At 39.4% G+C, this 17,971-nt stretch overlaps 1 long non-coding RNA gene across 2 annotated transcripts; it reads left to right on the top strand.

The window, feature by feature from the left end:
* Nucleotides 1-5,114: 5,114 nt before the first annotated feature.
* On the top strand, nucleotides 5,115-17,438 carry LOC136788627 (uncharacterized). 2 transcript variants are annotated; one of them, XR_010827273.1, is made up of 3 exons: nucleotides 5,115-5,401; nucleotides 7,753-7,845; nucleotides 17,003-17,438. It is a non-coding gene; the product is annotated as an uncharacterized lncRNA (long non-coding RNA). The 2 variants fall into 2 exon arrangements; XR_010827267.1 differs by lacking the exon at nucleotides 17,003-17,438 and adding an exon at nucleotides 12,590-13,134.
* Nucleotides 17,439-17,971: the final 533 nt, after the last annotated feature.

Here is a 17,971-nt window from a genome sequence, read left to right as displayed (position 1 = left end):
CCTGTCTTTTCTGTACTGGGGAGCCCAGAACTGGACACAGTGCTCCAGGTGAGGCCTGACCAGGGCAGAGTAGAGGGGGAGGATCACCTCCCTTGACCTGCTGGCCACGCTCCTTTTAATGCACGCCAGGATCCCACTGGCCCTCTTGGCCACGAGGGCACACTGCTGGCTCATGGTCAACCTGTTGTCCACCAGGACCCCCAGGTCCTTCTCCTCAGAGCTCCTCTCCAGCAGGTTGTCCCCCAGCCTGTACTGGTACATCTGGTTGTTCCTTCCCAGGTGCAGGACTCTACACTTGCTCTTATTAAACCCCATTTGGTTTCTTCCTGCCCATCTCTCCAGCCAGTCCAGGTCTTGCTGAATGGCAGCACAGCCTTCTGGTGTGTCAGCCACTCCTCCCAGCTTTGTGTCATCGGCGTACTTGCTGAGGGCAGACACTATTCCCTCAGCAAGGTTGTCAATGAAGATGTTGAACAAGACCGGACCCAGCACCGACCCCTGGGGAACGCCGCTAGTCACAGGTCTCCACCCAGACTCTGCGCCGCCGATCACCACCCTCTGAGCTCGGCCAGTCAGCCAGTTCTCAACCCACCTTACTGTCCACTCCTCTATCCCACACCTTCTCAGCTTTGCTAGCAGGATGTCATGGGAGACAGTATAGAAAGCCTTGCTAAAGTCAAGGTAGATGACATCCACTGCTCTCCCCCCATCTACCCAGCTGGTGATGCCATCATAGAAGGCAACGAGGTTGGTCGAGCACGACTTCCCCTTGGTGATTCCATGCTGACTACTCCTCATAACGTTCTTCTCTTCCAATTGCTTGGAGATGACATCCAGAATGAGCTGTTCCAAAACCTTTCCAGGGACAGAGGTGAGACTGACTGGCCTGTAGTTTCCCGGATCCTCCTTCTTGCCCTTCTTGAAGACCGGAGAGACATTGGCTATCCTCCATTGGCACCTCTCCTGTTCTCCAGGACCTTTCAAAGATGATAGAGAGCGGTTCGGCGATCACCTCTGCCAACTCCCTTAGCACACGTGGATGCATCCCATTGGGACCCATGGATTTGTGTGCGTTGAGCACACTCAGACGCTCCCAAACCACTCTCTTGTCAACCACGGGGAAGCCCTCCATTTCCCAGACCCTTTGCCCTCCCACCAGGGTCGAGGAGTCCTGGGGGGGGAGTCCTTGAAGCAAAGACAGCATTCAGTATCTCCGCCTTCTCAGCGTCTCCCATTACCAGGACACCCCCCTCGTTCAGCAAGGGACTCACATTATCCCTAGTCTTCCTTTTACTGTTTACATACTTAAAAAAAACCCTTCTTATTATCTTTTATCTCTTTTGCAAGCCTCATCTCTAGGTGGGCTTCAGCCTTCCTTGTCGCGTCCCTGCAGGCCCTGACAACACTTCTATACTCCACCCAAGAGGACAGGCCCTTTTTCCACATTCCATAGACCTTCCTCTTCCTTTTAATCTTATCGATGAGCTCCTTGCTCATCCACGCAGGTTTACCACCCCCCTTCGCCGATTTCCTACTCTTAGGGATGCACTGATCCTGAGCTTGGAAGAAGTGCTGTTTAAATGTAGCCCAGGTCTCACAAGCACCCTTGCCTTCTAGCAACCTAGCCCATGAGATACGCCCAAGCAGGTCCTGGAAGAGGTCGAAGTTGGCTCTTTGAAAATCCAGGGTAGCAATCCTGCTTTTAGCCTTACTTCTTCCACCAAGTTCCATCTTGAACTCCACCATCTCATGGTCACTGCACCCCAAGCTGTCCCCAACCCTCACATCCCTAACAAGCCCATCCCTGTCGCTAAGGACAAGGTCCAGAAGCATCCCCCATCTCGTCGGCGCCTCCACCACCTGCGTCAGAAAATTGTCTTCAGTGCACTGTAGGAACCGTTTGGACTGCGCGTGCCTGGCCGAGTTGCTTACCCAACAGATGTCTGGATAATTGAAGTCCCCCATGAGAACCAGCGCCCGTGATCGTGAGGCTACTACCAGCTGCTTGTAGAAGGCCTCATGGACCTCCTCCTCCTGATCTGGTGACCTGTAGTACTCCCCCACAACAGTGTCCCCCATACCAGCCCACCCCTTAATTCTCACCCACAAGCTCTCCACTTGTCCTTCACCCTCCCCCAGGTGCAGCTGGGTACACTCTAACTGCTCCCTCACATAAAGGGCAACCCCACCCCCTCGCTTCCCCAGCCTGTCTTTCCTAAAAAGGACATAGCCCTCCATGACAGCTTTCCAGTCATGGGAGCTGTCCCACCATGTCTCTGCGATCGCAACGAGATCGTGGCCCTGCGACCGAACGCAGATCTCAAGCTCATCCTGTTTATTTCCCATGCCCCGCGCATTGGTATACAGGCACTTTAGGGAAGCAGCAGGCGCAGTTACCCCTGGAGGGATGCAAGAAGATTCCGGACGGGGTATCGGGATCATTACCTTCTCTAAGGAGCCCTCAGAAAATCCTGTGGGACAACTCAGAGGTGCTTCCCTTCTGCCTTCAAGAGTGACAGCAGTGACAACTTCCCCCAGCCCTTCTCTGTCACTTGTAGCTCCCCTCCCTTCTCCCATCAAACCTAGTTTAAAGCCCTGGTAACCAGTCCAGAGAGCTTGCTCCCCAACACACTTGTGCCCCACTTGCTGAGTTGGAGTCAGTCAGCAGCCCACATACCCGGCTTCTCAAAGGACTGCCCAGGATCGAAATACCCAAATCCTTGGTCCAGACACCACCCCCTCAGCCAGTCATTTACCTGTCCCATCCTCGTCCTGCTTTCTGGGTCCTAGTCACCCAGCAGGAGGACAGAGGAGAACACTACCCGCACCCCCGATCTCTTCAACAACCTTCCCAGGGATGCAATGTCCTTTTTAATATTCCTCATTTTTCTAGTTGCAGCTTCCTGGGATCCTACCTGAATGACAACAAGAGGATAGTAGTCCTCCGGTTTAATGAGCTGTGGCAGAGCCTTCCTAACATCTCTGACACGTGCCCCAGGAAGACAGCACACCTCTCTGGATAGGTTATCTGGGCAACAAATGGGAGCCTCAGTGCCCCTCAGCAAGGAGTCTCCGATCACTAACACTCTCCGTTCTTTTGTCGTCACTTTTTTTTGTCACACCGCAGTCACCTGTCTGGACTGCCACCTCCCCCATCAGGGGATCCACTTGAGTGCCCACAGGAGTCCAGAGAGGCAGCATCTCCTCCGTTTGGGTTGCCACCTCGGACCGGCCGCTGCAACGGGTGCCCACCATGAATTCTAGGTGGAACGAGGCAGAGTTCCCCAAGGAGATGAGGGGAAGAGAAAGGGAGGCGGGAACTGGGGGAGAGGATCCTCCTCGTACTCCTCCCCGCCCCGCCTGAACTGCCCGCGCTAACGGCCTAATCCTGTCCGTTTAACCCTGTCCGTTAGCCCGTCCTGTTTGCAGCGCTCCTGGGTCGCGGCGCTCCCTAGGGCCTGCTTTTATAGCGCCAGGGGGTGGGCGGGCTGCCGTCACCCCTGGCTCCGCCCGCAGCACCTCAAGGCCCGCGGCGGCACAGGCACAGCTCCTGCCTGCTCGGGGGCTGGGGGCAGGGGCTGCGGCCCTGACCGAGCGGCTCTGTGCCGCGTTATTGGGGGGGGTTTAAGGGTTGGCTCCCTTCGTCTCCCTGCCAGGAGCCCTCGCTGCAGCCGATCCACGCGAGGTCCTCGTTGAAATGGCCTCCTCGTTGAAATGAGTTCCTCGAATGACGGTCTGGAGGCTGAGGTGCAGCTTCTGGAGGGCTAACAGGGAGCTGAGTCCTCGAGACTGAAGGACATTTTTGTTCAGCATCACAATCCAGCTGTTACCCTATACTGGTCAGGGCAATTGCCAGCATTCATATGATGTGGAAATGTATAGCCTATTTCAGTTGGCAGTAAAGGACAGGCAGAAGGAAGACCTTTAAATCCATTTTCTTCATCTACCTCTGAAAGTGATTTCTTCAACAACTATGATCCTCCAGATAAAAACATCAAATAATATAATGCTGAAAGCAGAAACCAGCTCATAGACGAGAAGTTTCTCATGCCAGAACTGTCCCAGTTTGCCCAGACTGACAACTCTCTCTTAGTCTAATTGGGATAAAGGGAGTAGGTATTTCTCAGTTTACAAGTTGGGAAGCCCATCCTATGGGAGGATGAAATAACCCAATGTACTTCCATGGAGAGACAACAGCACTGTGTTCTCACTATTGCTTTCATCTTCCTTCCCCTTTACTCCCTTTCTACTAAACACTGAGATGATTTCAATAGCATAGCTGAAGAAGGTCTGTGCACCATTCCATATAAGTCCTATCCATACAGGATGTGATACAGGTGTACACCGGGAAGCCACGCTTGGGTTTAAACACAGATCTTCCAGTTTTTAAACTAGCACTGTAAGAATTACTTCTTTATATAAGAGGGAGACATACACATTTTTTTGAAAGTGTGATTATGATTACTGGTTCTTGGGTTGTTGATGTGTATCAGATGTGATCCTCCATCTAGATGATTAAGGCCGGCAAGGGACTAATGTAGAGGAAACTCATCTGGTGAATTCTCAATGGCTTTATGATACCTGGATACTCAACCATGCCCAGGAAGCAGATTTTAGCTATTATCCCTCCCCCCCAAGTAAATTTTATGTTCAAACCATAAGCATGCTTAGCGTCTCAGACAGTTCTGTAGTTTCTGTGGACTTTTCTGGATGACCCTTCACTTCTGGAACTAGGCACCCAAGTCTGCTGAATTTATCTTCTGGTGTTGGTAGGACTGTATCCACCAGCTGCATGGATCTGACAGAAGAGCTACCAGCATTTGTTCAGCAAATATTTCTGCTAGGCTTGCAGTAGCTAGGTCCTCCAGAGTATTGTACAGCTTTTTCCAAATGTAATAATTAGGATTTGTTGGATGAGTAGGACAAGCTGATTGTCATTTAGCAGTGCCTTTTTCTCTCTGTTACCCTATGTGCACTGCTTCTTGTTTTTGCTATTGTAAAAAATAAAGTAGGACTGCATTTTCCTCCTCTTATTTTCATCCTACTGCTCAACTTGCCTCTGAACTTTTGATATCTTCCTCTGTTTCATAATGTTTGACCTAGCTATCTAAAACTAGGGCTCACCCAAGGATCACAGAATCCAGAGCTCCATGGTAGGAAATTATTTTGGAGATCAAAGATTTCATCGTTCCCTCAGTTTTATCACATCAGCAGAAAGGCAGTGAGCTTACAGTGAAGGACATGATTCAAGCCACAGCGCAGCTAAGTTTCCATGACTCCCTATGGTCCCTTTTTGTGAGCTACGTTCTGGTCAAGCCTTGTGTTGAATTTCCTTTCCTTGGAAGTCAAGGAGCTAATGAGGCTGCTTCATCCTTCAGCTTCATCTGGATATACAGTGGAGGTACATACTCTGATATATAGCAAGGATCCTTATTAAAGGTGTAAACTCATAGCCTATACTTTCATGAGATCTTCATTTATACTCAAATCACACAGGAACTAGAATAAAAGATACTTTGTAATCTTCTCATCTAACTGACAGCATGGTGTACAATTCATCACTGCAGCAGCATCTTCCTGTTGTCATGTTCTGTGTTTGGAAAATGCTTAAAGGACTTTTGTTTCTAGATGACTTAATATGATATTGATCTCTGATTTTTCATATAGTTCACTAAACTGGTTGTTGTTTTTATTTGTTAGTGTTATTAGCAACAATGAGGGAATGTATTACCTGCTGGCTATCATTAGGCATTAGAGGAAGAGAAAATAAGCTATTCATGTTTACTTCTTGTTAAACATGACACAACAACAATATTTGGTAAAGATGTTCTGTTTTTCTTTGGATTTGTTTCTGTTTTTTATTTACCAGAAAGTCTGACCATATTTATTACTGCATGTTCCTATGAATAGCTTTTATAGTGGATGATTAAAAAAAATAATAATAATCAGGTGATTTTGCAGAAAATTAAGAGAAACTGCTATGAAATTTCTATTCTAATGAAAATCTGAAATCGATACTTCATTTAAAAAATAAATAAATAAATCTGTAAACAGATAACTTTAATACCTGGTCAGGAGGATATTTCTTAGTTAGTTACACGGAAAACACAACTGCAGAAATTTCTAGATATTATCACAGAGCGCTCAATAATGGGACTTTTTTCATACACTGAAAACAAAATAAAACAAAAGAATGGATTCAATAAGATGCTAATAAGTACGAGATAAACATTATATAAACCTTACCTGATGACATAGCTGGTTACCTCATTTCCAAAGATACGGTTTTCACTATGTTGATATTTTTCTCATATGAATATGTCTCAAAGAGCAGCCAAATTAACATTGAAATTTTTTTTGACTCGTGGGTATTAAAGGTAAGTGTGATACCTTCAACACAAAGATGAAATTAACAATGTTTTAATTACAGTGTAAGTCTCAGTGCCTCCCTTCTGACTTTGTCTAGTGTGGGGGCAGAAAATGGACACTAGGGCAGCTTAAGTACACAATTACAAAGAGCTCACATAACTTAATGTGCTGCAGATATCCACTCTGGAGCTTATTATCTGTCTTCCTTTTCTGTTTCTGGAAAGGAAGAGGTACTTCTACGGAGAGAATGATTCCTGTTAACACAAATGTAGGCTTTAAAATTAGGTGAGAGAAAATACATCCCAAATGAATCTGTTTCTCTGCATTAACTGCGAGAGCCCACCATGACTGAACTGGACACAGACGTCTCAGCTGCAGACACCTAAACTTAGTGGAGCTTAATACAATTCTTGTTTAGGGAAGGGCAATGCTGATGATTTCTCAAGGAAACCAGGTATATGCCCCATGTGTGTTGCTCTGACTACCTTTGTATCTCTGATTCACTGGTAACTTCTGAACCCACTGGTTGATTTCTGTGATTCTGTGATTCTAATTTTAACTTAGTGTGGCAAAGAATGGTGGTCTGAAAGATGTGTGGATTCTCAACTAGTTGAAAAATGTTGTTATTTATTTGGGGATTTATTTTTTTTTCTTCAGAAGACTACTGCTGTAAAAGTCAAGATTTCCTAACTGAAACTCCTATGAATGACTTTCAGAGTCTGCCTAGAAGGAGAGCATGCTCATCTACTGCTTTTCTAATTCCCATTAGGGACACTTGTCTGACCTATTTGGAGATATGTAATCCTCCTTACTTGTAACTTCCACACAGGCCATCTGATGCTTCCAAAATTCACAGGATAGATTCATCCTACAAAATTTCAGTGGTATCTATTTTTTCCCCCTGTTTGTTGTTCCCCTTGACTGTTGATATTCTTGGTATATTAGCAGCTCCATTTTTTTGGAAAAACTGAGTTGTGAATTAGAGAGAAAACTGAGGAGATGCACAGTAATATTTTTATACTATATAAAAGATGTTGAAAGAGGTCAGGAATCAATGGGGTTAAATTAATGAGATTCCAGTTAGACGTCTGGGAAACATTTGTAGCAGTAAAGTGGCAGATTGAGTTGCCTAGGAAGGCTGTAAGATCTCCATCAATGGAAGTTTTAAGAACAGGTTGAACAAAACTCTTACCAGGATTGGTGCAGTTTTAACTGATCCTGCCCTGAGGAGTCTATTAAATTTGTGTGAATTATGGTCTCCACTCACAGAAGTTATACTAATACCACAAGAGTACGGTGCAAAAGACACATAGCAGAAGGCAGTAGAAGCTTATCAGGAGACGCTGCTTTCTTATGCCTTTGTTTCTCCTTCTTGCCTTCTAGCTTCTCTCCTTCCAAAGCGGAGAGCGGTGCAGTCCCTTCAAGCGTGGAGTCAGAGAGGAAGGATGTACTCTGCACAGTGGGCAAGACTTTTTGGTGCGTTACAGATACATAATCTTTCCGACTATTTGCTCTGGCCATATCTTAAGTAACTGGCTTGGGAAACTACCCATTTCTCAGATCTGGATGTATTCTCCAGCCATGTCCTTTACTCAGGTCTAGGATGAGAGCCTTTTCCTTCTCTGCCCTGGAAACTGGAGCCTAAGGTCAACAAGGAGGACTGAGTCTCCCATTGAGTCTCTCACTCTACACCATTGGTGCTGAGACCATGGTACCTTTCAGTAGGATTTCATTATGTTGCTGCCCTGTGTCCCTGTCTGTCTCTGCATAATCATGAAGCCACCTTCTTTCTTGTTCTCTCCTTCTTATCATTCATTTGATTTGTATTCCTTCAAGCCTATTGCGATAGACTTCTTTTTTCCCTACTATTTATTCACAATTGTCTCATTTGCCATTTATCTTTTTTTTTTTTTCTCTCCCCATTTTCCCTCTCTTTGAACATGTCCTTTTATCCAGACCCACTATATTTCTCAGTTATGTTTCCTCATTCAAAACTAAATCCTCTTGTTCCAAGTTAGACTAGTTTAGGGTAATTGAAATAAAGTAAGATCTATGTAAATATAGACAGCTGTGGAAGTTTACTGTTATATATTACAATACTTAGAAAAAAATGTGCCTTTGATTGAATTAGATAAACTTATACTATTGAATCTTCTTCCCTTCTGCAGTCCACCACACTACCCCATTACAAACAAAGAAACAAAAAAAAAAAAGCTTTTTTTTTATTTGTTTGTTTGGTTTGGTTTGGTTTGGTCATTTTGTAACAAAACTGAGATCAAGTTATAAAACTGTTCTGGCTTTCTTCTGAGAAAAGGTTGTCTCTCAGTCTGAAAGTATAGTTACCATCTCTTTGAAGTCCCTGGACATACTTGAGACATTAACAACTACGGACCTAACACAGGGGAACTAAAATATACCTATAACCTTTGCAGAACTGAATCTTCTTTGAATTTGTTTTCTGCTTTCTTCTGTTAATGAGACTTAGAATAATCTCACACTGCTTTTCTCAGTGGTCTTCTTGTTTTCCATTACCGTGTGCTATCAACTTTTTAAAATGCTTTTTAAAATGAATTAGATACTAATATACAGATGTTAATCGTATTAGATCTTAATATACAGATACTTCATTTTAATGCTTTATTCTTTCTAAAACTACTAGTGTGCTTTAAGTAGGTAATGTGTTGCCTTAGGTCTGAAAATTCCAAACGTTTCTGACCCTTATTTTGACCTTCTGTCACAAAGTGCATGGAGTAATGTTGGGTGCTTTAAGTCTTGGACTTCCATGCATTTAAAGAACCGAAATTGGCAGCATTGAGTCCCAACATCAAGCCAGAGAAGGATCCTTCAGTCAAATTTTTAAGGAACTTAAAATAGATGATATGGCAAAAGCACTCGAGTTCAAGGGAAAATTGTATTAAGTACCTACAAACTTTTCTGTAGCATATTATTTTTAAGGTTCATCGTCCCCATTTTATTTATTTGAAGGGATTTTCTTTTCTTTGAGTAATAATGTATTAACATATATTGCTTTGCTAGCTGAGAGATGGATTGATCAGATACCTATGAGATTGTGAGTCACTGTACTACTTGAAAGATTAGGAGGTGCTGGTATAAAAATAATTCCTCTGTAACAGGCCAAATAATGTAATGCAAGGGAATTCCTTGTACTAGGTACTATCTCCTTTAAACTGCTTTTTACCTTTGAATTATATATACATTTTGTAATATTATGATACACAGCACAGATATATAGTAACTGATACAGAAGGCCTGGTTCTGACAATACTGGTCTGATAGGAGGCTTCAACAGGTTGTTCAGTAAGCTCTGAATTACCACACAGTTGCCAACAAACAAAAAAATGTTTTGTTCAATTTTGGATTATTTTTTTTAGTATTAAGAACTACATGAGAGTATCAAAAAAGTTTACTGCAAGTTAATTTGTGCAGCTCCTATCACTAAACCTTTTTTTTTTTAAATCACTGAAATATATAATAAGAATTCACTAAACATGAAGTAATTATTTCACACTTAGAACATGTATATATCAGGCTGTCTTAGTTCTGCAAATACATTCTTTGCTACAAAATATCCTACTCCATTGCACTGTAAATCATTTCACAACGTATAAAAGTAGTGACATACAGGTGTATATATAGATACACATACATTTTTATAGGCTTTTTTTAATAAATGTATATGTAACTTGGGGACTAATTAGGAGAGACATAAGGAAAAATAAATGTAAAAATATATTAAGAGAAAGCAAGGTAAGTTGGTCAGCCATCACAGGAACTAAAATTTAGGAAAAAAGTGAATTAAATACAGTGTAACCTGGGGATACTTATTAAGCCATCAGTGGGGAGCAAGATGATGATGTCACACCTGGCAGAGGGAGGAAGACTCAAGTAAAGTTGGATTGGATCCAGTTTATGCTGTAGATTTACGCAGTTAATTTTGTCCCTTGACTGCATTCAGATGAGCATTTCGCCTCGACATACACCAAGAAAATTGCTGCATTATAGCTGTGTTAATGGTAATCAGCATGCTAATGAGCACCAGAAGGTCGTTATAGAAAAGAGAGGTTCAAAGATGTATAACCTAGAGAAGAAGATGAAGTAAGTCTTTAGGGAATGCAAGTGTCTTGTTTGTAGGTCATAGATTATTTGTTTTGGTCATTGTAGAGCACAGGGAGTTTAATTTAAGGACAGAAAAAGATTAAGCTTTTTGAATTTTAGGAGTAGCATAACTTAATTAAATATATGTCCATGAACTAGACAGAAAACTGCACTGGATTGTTTTTATTCTGTTCTAATGTGTTCTTTGATAGCTATTGTATGAGTGTAGTGCATGTCTTTCTTGACATGAATCTAACACTTATTTATGTTTAGTAGTAAATCAGAATAAATCTACACTTAAGGCATTTTGTATTTTGCTAATGATGCAGAGTAAAAGAGGAAAGGTTTTGCAGAAAGGAAATCAGAGCAAGTATGTCAAAGTATAACGTGAACAAACAGTATAATCAGGGGAAAACAAAAATCTATCAGTGTTTAAGAGATGTCAGTAAGATAAAAGAAACCATGCAAAATAGTAGTTATAAAATTATAAAAATCATAGGAAGCATGCAAAAGCTAAGTTGTTAAATGTTGCCCTATTTAATTCAAGTTCTTATTTCGGCTTCAAAGTTTAATGTGTTCTCTGCTACTCAGAAAAGAACGTGTATATATATTTGAATAGTTTTCTCAGAGAGAAAATGGGACTCGGTAAGAACTACATGTGTTTTGTGGGAAGCCCTTGAGAAGGGGGAGACAGAAATAGTGAGAGAACAGTTTTATGAAATACCTCCAAAAATCTAGGCAAACCAGTTTTATACTTCAAAGAAACCAACCCCATATATTAGCAACTAGCTGAAATAGCTCGATTTCACTGGAGAACAGCATCTCATGGGTCCAATATGAAAAATAGGAACGTGGGCTTTAAAAGGACATCTGCATTTAGGTGGTTGAACTGGGCATATTAAGCCTTTTCTGGAACTCTAGAAGCTAGAGAGTAAACTAGTTTAAACATTAAAGAAGCAAACACCAGTCCAAATGCCTTTATTTTGGTCCATTAGTGGACCCATTTTTGGACCCATTACTGATGGGTCTTAGAGGGAAAAATAACTTTCTATTGAAAACTACACATATGGAAAACTGTCCACACAATCTACATGCATCCATAAGCACTGAGAGTATCTTTACCTTTATATCGTTGGTCTAATACTTTTCTCTAAGGAACGAGGTCTTGTTTTGTAGTGCCATTTCTTTTGTACTGCCCTTTCTGTCACATTTATTGAATTTTTCTTCAAAATAAGATAATTAAAGATTGCATCACAAAACAATCCTATCTTAAACAATCGGGACAAAAAGCCAAGGTTGTCACTGACATTTGTAATACACAGCTGTAAACTAATCTGCTCAGTCAGTATCTCTAACTCCCAGTGCCTAAAACTCATCTTAGACCCTACAATAAAAAGACTTCAGTTCCTTCTAAGTGTCATGTGTGTGTTAGCATTCTAAGATAATTTTAATTCTTCATCTAAAAATTGGGACTGCCTTTAAGTTTGGTGCTTTCTGGGGGCATCAGTGCCACAGGCTGAAGGTGCATGTCAGCCCCACTATATTTTACCATTTGAAATATCTAATCTAATGTCATTGTTGAATCTTCTTTATAGTAAATAGAGAGGAATTGGTTTTTCCAGGGGATGGAATCACCCTTAAGTAGAAGAGAGGACACAAAAGTTACCAACACAGGCTACCAGTACTGTTTGAAATGCTTTATGGCCCTGAGTTGCCTGCACAACATTGACTAGGTAGAAGCTATGGGAGACCCAGACTCTTTTGAAATGGCATATGGAGGCCAGGTGAGCACCCCTGGGCATCTGAATTACAGGTGGTCAACTGAGTTGAGGTGCACCTACCCAAGATGAGATGTCTTATATGAGCACCTATCTCCATCTTTTGACTATAGAAGGTGTTTTGCAGTAAAGGCCTACCTCTTAGACTGTCCATATAAGTGGAAACACACTTTAACTGCACTTAGTTAGTAAAAATTAAACCTTCTTCTTTAAAGGCATTTGCGCTGTGTTCCTGCAAGTACCTTTCAAAGGTCTCAGAAAGTCAAGCTTTCTACTTATTTTCTAAAGACACTACACAGTAATCACTTCTGTTCTCTTCCTCTCAGAAGTAACCAGAACAGCAACAACAAAATTAATGAAGGATTGCTCAGAAAATTGCAGTCTTGACTGGGGCGATATGTGTCACTTGTACTCATGGACAGAAAAAAAACAGAAAGAGAAAGAGGTAAATTCTGCAGATGAACCAGTACAATGGCAAATAATGGAAGAAAAGAGAAGAGAAGCCACAGAACAGAGGCCAGTGCACAATGTACAGGGTGATGGATACAGCATCTGGTATGATCTCAGGAAAAACAAAAATAAATACCTATATATAACACCCGAAGTATTAGTGCTCTCAGCATAGGTATTCCAATGAAGTGCCTACTTTTAGAGGTGGATATTTTATATTTTATTATTTTATTTATTTTAATATTACAAACATAGCCAAAACTTACAAAGGAAGCTGAAAGAATTGAAGCATGGTATTAGAAGGTTTCTTTCAGTCACCTGAAGAGCCAAAGGTTTTATTTCTTTAACAGCTGTCTTAGAAAATTTGGCTTTTTGACCCATAACATGTCCCCAAAGGAAAATGTGAAGTAGGAATATTTCTGTCTCCATGTAGAGAGGGAATATTGACTATGTTGTTAAAGTTTAAGCTCTTTAGGAAGTAACACATGCTGGCAGTTTTCCAACATAAGAAAAACTAATGGTACTTTTTTACCACCACCTTTTGGAATATAAGCTAATCAGATCCTGAAGTATTTCATCAAATACTGATGACCTTATTAAGATGCCTTCCAGGAAGAAAATTATTAAAGGGCATAGAATTTGTGGCAGGCAAGGTACTATTCTATGAGTGATCATGGTGAATTCTACGCAGTGTAAATAGGAACCCCAAAGAAAATCAAGTACGCAATTTCTTTTCACAGAACTCTCTAATCCACCATGAATAACAAAAATATTAATGGAAATTTCAAAAACAGATTTTTTTTTGCACTAGTTCCTAAAGAATAAGACAATAACTTTAAACTAACAACTTAAGTATTATTATTTAAACTGAAATAATATAACTAGGACAAATACCCTTTACAAAAGAACTGGAACCTTCCAAATCTAAAATTCAGAGCCAGTGAAAAACTGAAGAATACATTGAATTCTGAAACAAAGAAGAATATTCAGTCACTGAAATGCTATGAATCTTAAAGAACTGCTAAAATATTTTCTAGAAGAAATATTTTCTTCCAGATTAAACGTATCAAAGCCATAATAGTTTCTCTTGACATATAAGGATGAAAATAAAAAGAAGACCTTCAAGAATAGGCTGTTACTGTTCACTGCTGAAGTATTAAAAAAAAAAAAAAAAAAAGGATGAAATAGCTGTACGTACAATAATTTTCCTTTAGGCAGTGCGTACTTTGAAATTATGAAATTTTGAAATAATTAAATATTTTTCAAGGCCATTATTAAAGCATTTTAGGCTTCCCACAAGTAACAATGTTATCTGTTGTGATCTTCACTATATTTTGATCAATTTCTCTGAAAGACCACATGGTCATATTTTCGTCCATTTATGGTCATAACGAGAAGGAAGCAGAATATTAACATTTCTGATGCAAAAATCTAGCAGGAAGGTGTGTTGAAGAGAAAAGCATATTGGAAGAAAATTAAATTAAACTACTCAGTATTTACCTGATTTTAAATTAGGTGTGGGTTTCTGGGTTCAGTATAGTTGTCAACATATTGTATTTCAATGACATTTGAGATACCGTGTGTGTTCCACCTCACCTCAAGCTGCTGTTCTAGAGGAGGATATATCTACTGCAGATCTTATGTCATATCTACTAGCCATATGTGGATATGTGAGATTTTTTATGGCATGTAAGATATAGATTCCTGTGCATGGGCAACAGATTTGACTCTCTATATTTGGTTTTCATTTGCTTTTGCTTAAACAGTGACATCTACTGTCATCTGAGATGTCCAACCCAACTTTTCAGTTCTCATTCCTATGTCACATCTCCCAGTTCCATGTAGATAGGATGTTTCCTGGCAGCACTAGAAGGATAGCAACTTGAATAAGGTTCATAAAAGGACTTTTTGATTATTAAAATTCAGACAGAAAAAAAAAAAAAGACGTAAAATTCTACTTTAGACAAATGAGACTATATCTTCCATAGAATCATCATCATAGAATAATTCAGGTTGGAAAAGACTTCTAAGATCTTCTAGTCCAACCTTTAACCTAGTACCATCTACCACTAGACCATGCTACTAAATTCTAATCTTAAAACTCAATAAAAGAAAAGTAGAGAGAAAGAATGTGGGAAGGAACCTTAAAGCTTATTCTATTCCACCTCCCCTGCCATGGGCAGGGACGCCACCCACTAGAGCAGGTTGCTCAGGGCCTCATCCAACCTGGTCTTGAACAGGGATGGGGCATCCACAACTTCTCTGGGTAACCTGTTCAAATATATATGTCTATGTTTGTATCATTACATACTACTATATATTGTTATATATAGTAAACTAGACATAAACATAGCATATTGCATATTGCATTAGCATATTGCTTAGTAATGACATTATTATTGACCAAATATGTATCTTCAGCAGAAATGTTGAACTACACTGCAAATTTTAGAGTGAAACTTGTGTTTGCTTATTCTCATGTATCAGTCAGTTTCTATGCAAGATTTAACAGATTTCTGTAGGCACAAAGTAATGTATATACAGAACTACTATATTCAGTTTCAAGTTTCCTAGAAACTTGTCTCAGCAACAAATATGTTCTCCAGTAGGATTTATGTGTAACACAGGAAAACTGCTGTTTCTTCCACTACATATGATCTTTAAAGAGAAATGCACAAAGTAACTTTTGTGCACATCTTCTATGTATTAGGAAAGTGAGAATTGAAAGAAGGAAAGAAAATGATGCCTGCTTCTGGAATTTCAACTCTCATTTACTATCTGTCTTCCACCTTTCAAAGAAAATAATGAAGTTTATTGGTTCATTAGTGAATCCAAATTTACAAAAACACTTAGGTATATGTGCAAGCCCTCTTCTGCTTTGGGCAAACAGCTAACCCAAGAATTGAGGAAACACTAAAACACTATGAAATTTGGTGCAGAACTGGAAGATAAGATTCCTCAGTCTAACAAATGGTGCCAGAGTTCCTCTTTTGCTTTGGTTCTGTGCGTGTGTGTGTGTGTTTGTGTAAAAATGCACTTTAGCCTTTATTATTATTATTATTATTATTATTTATTATTTTTTATGAAACCTCCCTAAGAATTCCAGGGACATCACAGACTTTATTTCTGCATGGCTATGAAAAGCATAATATTCTAGTTTACTTAAAATCCAAGAAAATAAAGTATATCCAACAGCATTTCTTTCATTTCTTCTTTCTTATTCGTTCTTATTCATTCTTATTCTTTGTGGTGAAGCTGAGTGTAATGCCCTTAGGTTTTTTTCACTATATATGTAGATATGGAGAGAAAATCAGCTACTTTCTCACAGGTTCAGGGACTGGTTGAATTAAAATGGTTGAAGATAATTTGTTGATTTTTTTTTTTACACAGTATTTATATACTAGAAGCATCACCTCAGTTCAGCTATTTTAATGTAATGTAATTCTACAAAATATTGTTTTAGCCACAAAGAAATTCTATAGGAGAAAGTATATTGGATAAAGTATTGCTCATGGTGTAATTTTAATTCTGAAATATCTTGCTAAGAGGGCTTATTTAAATAAGTTCTATCTGAGATGAATATTTAGAAAAAAAAATCCTACAGGATGATTTATAGAAAAATTATATGAACAGAATGAAGGACAGAAGAATTTTATTAGAAAAGAGACTCATTTCCACAAAATATAAATTATACCTTTTAGAAAATATATTGAATTTTATTAATATTCTGTAGACAGCCTGAAGTGTTAATCTCCACCCCTACCTTTAAGATTTTCATTATGAGTTACAAGGTGTATTTACCCTTTAACCAAATAATTTTTGAGTACCTCAATGCAGCCTTGACTGCGGTTTACATACCTTACAAAATATTTTCCTTTTAGATGCAAAGATTACTTTATGACAATTTTCTATATAAAATCCTTGGTGAAACATTTACATGTATATGAACATATACATGCAGTTGCACATATGCACGTGCATTTATGTAAATATGTTATATACATATAGGCATCCAATCTATGCGTATTTTATATTTTCATTAGAGATATAAACTTTATTATTTGTACTTTGTACATAGGTTATTGATCTTTAACACTTGTGCATACATTTTCTAACCTCAATTACCTAACCAGTCTGGCTGACACTGAATTTATTTCTGCCTATTTGGGAGTCAATATAGAGAGAAACATACCAACAGTTCATTAAGAAGGGAGAATTGGATAATCGATAATGTGTTTACAATTATTTCCCATTATTATTATTATTATTATTATTATTTGTTTTTACAGAACCTCTCCCTCCTTTGAAGATCAAGAAATATATCACAGTTATTTTTCGGGGGTGAATCACACTGTTCTCTGCAGAAAGTCTGCCTCAGCCACTCCAGGAATACGAAGATGGGTTATCTGCAAGAACAAAAAGGGGTAGGGAGTCTCCAATAACATGTTCGGGGAGCAGTTTTCTTGCAAATAGTTATGTGGTGTACAACTATATCCACATGATTTGTAGAAGGCAGTGCTGACTCCACAGAAAACAGAAGCTTTACATTTTTGAACAGGAAATATTTCTTTAAAAAAATACATAAAAATCATCCTATCACAAAGTTCTTAATTAGGTGTAACTTTGCAAAACTCTAGAACTCTGAAAATAAAATTTTAATATTGTATGAAAATGTGAATCATATCTCTATAAGTGGTTTTATTTTCTCTAAATAATATATTTGGACTTGCCTAATAAAATCTTTCTCTAAAAATATGAGATAAATATAATTATCAAGTTCCTAAATTTGTCCCACAATGACTTATATAAATAATATTCCCATCCCCTTCAAAATATACTTTTCATTATAACATACACAATCAACCCATTACATCAATATATTTATATTGATTTTCTATACTTTACAACTTGCTTCTAACTCACCAGAGCTGCTTTATCCAGTTATGTGGAAGAAATTTATTTATTTTTGTATTTTGTTAGTCATAAAGTTATGACCAACTTACTATTACTCTTGGAAAAACAATCATTGAAATAAAACATGGATCATTTAATTGTACTGTATATTGTACAATGGGGATCTGATTCTGGCTGCAGTGCCAATCTTGAGAAAATTGGATTTACTCAAGGGAGATCTGCAGACAACGGAGCACTACAGAGTTGTCTTTTCCTAGACCATGACCTGCTTGGAGTGCTCACTTAGTACTTAGGACAGCAAGAGTTGCTTTGGCTGTTGATCTACATGTTGCTTGTGATTTGCT

The sequence above is a fragment of the Anser cygnoides genome, chromosome 1 (assembly GCF_040182565.1).
Source record: "Anser cygnoides isolate HZ-2024a breed goose chromosome 1, Taihu_goose_T2T_genome, whole genome shotgun sequence".
Taxonomy (NCBI): domain Eukaryota; kingdom Metazoa; phylum Chordata; class Aves; order Anseriformes; family Anatidae; genus Anser; species Anser cygnoides.
This window is presented reverse-complemented; position numbering and strand designations above follow the sequence as displayed.